This window comes from Prunus avium, unplaced genomic scaffold, assembly GCF_965620075.1.
Source record: "Prunus avium unplaced genomic scaffold, drPruAviu1.hap1.1 HAP1_SCAFFOLD_35, whole genome shotgun sequence".
Lineage (NCBI taxonomy): Eukaryota > Viridiplantae > Streptophyta > Magnoliopsida > Rosales > Rosaceae > Prunus > Prunus avium.
Window position 1 is genome coordinate 82501 of NW_028276893.1, and position 5000 is coordinate 87500.

Sequence of the window (5000 nt, forward strand, 5' to 3'; positions counted from 1 at the left end):
GGAATTTTTTAGTTTTGTAAGTTGGAGAAGGTCCTAAAAATCATAGACTACTTATGGGGAGCTTATTGTGCGAGGAAATTTCAATAAAAACGGGGTTTGACAAGATTTGAAAAATTCTGTCGACATTTGAAAAAACCTAGAACCATGCTGCCGGCATGCTGCGCACATGCTGCGCGCAGGCTGCGCGCATGCTGCGCGCAGACTGCGCGCATGCCATGGCAGGACAAGTTTCGCTAGCCTCACTGTCGACAGATGCGCAAGCTGCGCGCACGCTGCGCACAGGCTGCGCGCATGCTGCGCACAGACTGCGCGCACGCTGCGCGCATGCCATGGCAGGACAAGTTTCGCTAGCCTCACTGTCGACAGATGCGCAAGCTGCGCGCAAGCTCCGCGCACGCTGCGCACAGCCTGTGCGCATGTTGTGCGCATGCTGCGCGCAGGCTGCGCGCAGGCGCCGCGCATGCCATGTGTCACGGATCGCACTGGAGCGTGTGCTTTCGTGACTCCGTTGGGACATCCATGCGCTTATGAGGTAGTCCAAGTGTGGAAGGGGCAAGGACTTAAGAGCTAGAATGGTTGGTGTTGGCCGGGTTGTGCGTGTGAGGGGTATTTTGGGTATTTCGGAAGGTTACGGGAGGAACCTGAAGAAACTCAGAACACGAAAGATGTTCGTAATGACGAGATACACGCTATGCAACTGACGGTTCGCCATTCGGAGTTCGTACGAAGAAGTTATGCCCAATTATGACTCCTCGTGCATAGGTGATGTTCCCTCCTGGCAGAAGGCTAAATGCATAAAATGCTATATAGGGGGTGACATGGTGTCATGCTCTCCACCACCCCTGGTGCTTACACCCTTGTGGCACTAAGCGAGCATCCTTATGACATTGGAGGTTGTCATAAGGGCGGGCATGAGATTGTTGAAGGATAATCTATGTCTCCGAGGGAAAGGACTTCCCGAGGACAGTACGAACACGCGGGGCCGTTCGTATTGCGCATCGTTGGAAAGAGTGAGGTCAACGTATGGCATTCGCTATGCCGTCGGCTAGCGAGACATTTGACGAGACTCGATGGACTTGGCTTGGGTTCGGCCTTGTCCAAGATGGAAGGAAGATATTCGGATGCCGGTACGCGTGGGTTGCGACCCCATGCAAAGCATAGATGGTTATGTGGGACATTCGGAATACATATGTCGCCAAGGCTTGGGCGACATGCGAGCGTGACAGCTTGCGTGGATAGCTTGAGGATGTGGGCTATCTTGGTTACTAACGGATGACCGACAGAAGTGTGGGTAAACCGATGGTGTGTTGGATCGCCATGTCTCGACTTGGACATGAGCGAGCCACGAGTTTGGCATGCGACGTGGTCGATGCAGTTGACGTGTCTTATGCAACGCTTGATGTATGGGCGTCGAGGGTTCGTTGCCGGATGCGGGGTGATTGTGTTGTCACAAGGAAGTGTGACTCGTTGTCTAGCTATGGGGCTTGGCGCCTATGGGAGACGACACATGATGGTGAACCTCTCGCGGAGTTGTGAGAGTCATGAAGTGGGGAGAAGGCTGACTGGGATTCGAAGGGATCCTGGGCCGCACGGGAGCGTTTGTGCGAGCGAAATCTGTGATTTGCTTCCGCCGCGCCGCGTCGCACGCTCGTCCCGTGACAAGTGGTATCAGAGCCGATCGATTTAGATGGTGGCTTCTGCTCAAACGATTCGCACCTTGGGTACAAACAGTGAAGCTCTGATCCCGTGACAAGTGGTATCAGAGCCGATCGATTCCGAAGGTGGTTTCTGTGTGAGGGACTCGTACCTAGAAGAGATTGGTGATGGAGGAACTTTGATAGCAAGGTAGCATGTCATTTCCTGTGATGGGTAGTGGACTTGCGAAGTTGGAAGAAGACCCCAACGTCACTGTGGATGATTGTTGGAATCAGGTTGTGTGACGGTTGTTGGAAACCCGTCCTGGTGCTGGATCCTATGGAAGGGTGAAGGTATCCAAAAGTTTGTCTCGAAGTTGTGAGAAGACATCAAGCAGGATGACTCTAAGATGGGGGATGATGGTTGGTTTTGCTGCTCGGTTGCCTAGTTTTCTAATCCGTGCACCAAGCGCCCGGAAATCGGGTAGGCAGGGGTTCTGGCTTGTGACGAAGTGATGTTGCTTGTTCAGTTCAGGATGTGGGGAGGATGGGAGCGCGAGTTTGGTGAGAGTGTCAAAGATTGGCTTATACTCGAACCATAGCATACCATTGAAGGTTGTGGTAGACCGAGTTGGTGACTTGTGTTGGATGGAAGGTGCAAGACCTTTGTTCAGGGAAGAGTTGTGGGAGCTGAAGACCGAAATGGTGCAGTCTTCGAAGGGAGTAAGTCGCTGACGGACTGGGCTCCATTGAGGGAGTGAGTCGCTGACGGGCTAGGCTTTAATGAAGGAGTCACTTAAGTGGTTGCTCTTGCAATTGTGGAGGACGTGTGGGTTACGCATAATGTTCGACACAAGGTTGCTAACTAACATTCGGAACGAGGGAAGTGTTCCAAAGGTGGATCCCAGAGTTTTTCTTGTGAGGATGGTGGCTAAGGACGTAGGATGTCCGCACTTAAGGGCATGCAAAGAGTTGGAGTAGCTTTGGGGAGGATGTCTTACTTGTTCCCTTGTGGATGCTGCGGAAGTAGTGCTGCCGAGTCCGAGTTTGGGCGTTGGTAGGTAGGTGGTTCTACTCGTAGTAGGGAGGATGTCTTACCATGGTGAATTGTGAATGCCTAAGTGTTATGGAGCTAAGCTTCGGAGGCACGTTGACGTGAGGGTGCGTTGACGAGATAAGTGGGGGAGACCCACGAACGCCATTGAGGTATGGCAGCGCATATGCGCAAGGGAGTTGGTGACGATTGTTGGACAAGGAGGTGCGGGACCTTGTTCGGAGGAAAACTGGTAGGAGCTCAAGACCGAAATGGTGCAGTCTTCGAAAAGAGTATGTCGCTGACGGACTAGGCTCTATTGAGGGAGTAAGTCGCTGACGGACTAGGCTTTAATGAAGGAGTCACTTAAGTGGTTGTTCCTACAATTGTTGAGAACAGATGGGTGGGGCACAAGGTTCGACATATGGTTGCTAACTGAGATTTGGAAGAGAGTGTTCCAGAGAGGTGGATCCGGAAGTCTCACTAAAGGCATGGGTTCCGAGGACATGGGGTATGTCCGCACTCGATGGCAGAGGGCCTAAGTGTTGCGGGGCTTTGCTGTGGTGGCACCTCGAGGTGGGGGTGTGCCAACGAGACAAGTAGGGGGAGAACCTCGAATGCCAGGAAGTGGCAGTACAGGAGCACAAACAAATGGAGGTGCCGTGGAGGACACACGGTTGGCTTACGAGTCACACCCAGGTGGGGTGCATCTCTTTGAATGTGGGAAATGTGGAGGTACTTGACCAGCGGGCTATGTGGTTGTTCAGTGGTCGAGTGCGACAAGAGACGGAGGTCTCGGCCTAAAGAGGGAAAGACGTAGGACTTTGAAAGAGAAGTTCAAAAGGGTGAACACAGTGGTGCATTGTGGTCCATGGAGCGAAGAGAAGAGGATATTCCTATATGGTGTTGTTATGCGGCAGTGCAGTGGGCACGTCGACGAGGGCGTCGACACTATCAGTGGGGGAGAATGTCACGGATCGCACTGGAGCGTGTGCTTTCGTGACTCCGTTGGGACATCCATGCGCTTATGAGGTAGTCCAAGTGTGGAAGGGGCAAGGACTTAAGAGCTAGAATGGTTGGTGTTGGCCGGGTTGTGCGTGTGAGGGGTATTTTGGGTATTTCGGAAGGTTACGGGAGGAACCTGAAGAAACTCAGAACACGAAAGATGTTCGTAATGACGAGATACACGCTATGCAACTGACGGTTCGCCATTCGGAGTTCGTACGAAGAAGTTATGCCCAATTATGACTCCTCGTGCATAGGTGATGTTCCCTCCTGGCAGAAGGCTAAATGCATAAAATGCTATATAGGGGGTGACATGGTGTCATGCTCTCCACCACCCCTGGTGCTTACACCCTTGTGGCACTAAGCGAGCATCCTTATGACATTGGAGGTTGTCATAAGGGCGGGCATGAGATTGTTGAAGGATAATCTATGTCTCCGAGGGAAAGGACTTCCCGAGGACAGTACGAACACGCGGGGCCGTTCGTATTGCGCATCGTTGGAAAGAGTGAGGTCAACGTATGGCATTCGCTATGCCGTCGGCTAGCGAGACATTTGACGAGACTCGATGGACTTGGCTTGGGTTCGGCCTTGTCCAAGATGGAAGGAAGATATTCGGATGCCGGTACGCGTGGGTTGCGACCCCATGCAAAGCATAGATGGTTATGTGGGACATTCGGAATACATATGTCGCCAAGGCTTGGGCGACATGCGAGCGTGACAGCTTGCGTGGATAGCTTGAGGATGTGGGCTATCTTGGTTACTAACGGATGACCGACAGAAGTGTGGGTAAACCGATGGTGTGTTGGATCGCCATGTCTCGACTTGGACATGAGCGAGCCACGAGTTTGGCATGCGACGTGGTCGATGCAGTTGACGTGTCTTATGCAACGCTTGATGTATGGGCGTCGAGGGTTCGTTGCCGGATGCGGGGTGATTGTGTTGTCACAAGGAAGTGTGACTCGTTGTCTAGCTATGGGGCTTGGCGCCTATGGGAGACGACACATGATGGTGAACCTCTCGCGGAGTTGTGAGAGTCATGAAGTGGGGAGAAGGCTGACTGGGATTCGAAGGGATCCTGGGCCGCACGGGAGCGTTTGTGCGAGCGAAATCTGTGATTTGCTTCCGCCGCGCCGCGTCGCACGCTCGTCCCGTGACACATGGCAGGACAAGTTTCGCTAGCCTCACTGTCGACAGATGCGCAAGCTGCGCGCACGCTGCGCACAGGCTGCGCACAGCGCATGCCATGGCAGGACAAGTTCGCTAGCCTCACTGTCGACAGATGCGCAAGCTGCGCGCACAGGCTGCGCGCACGCCATGGCAGGACAAGT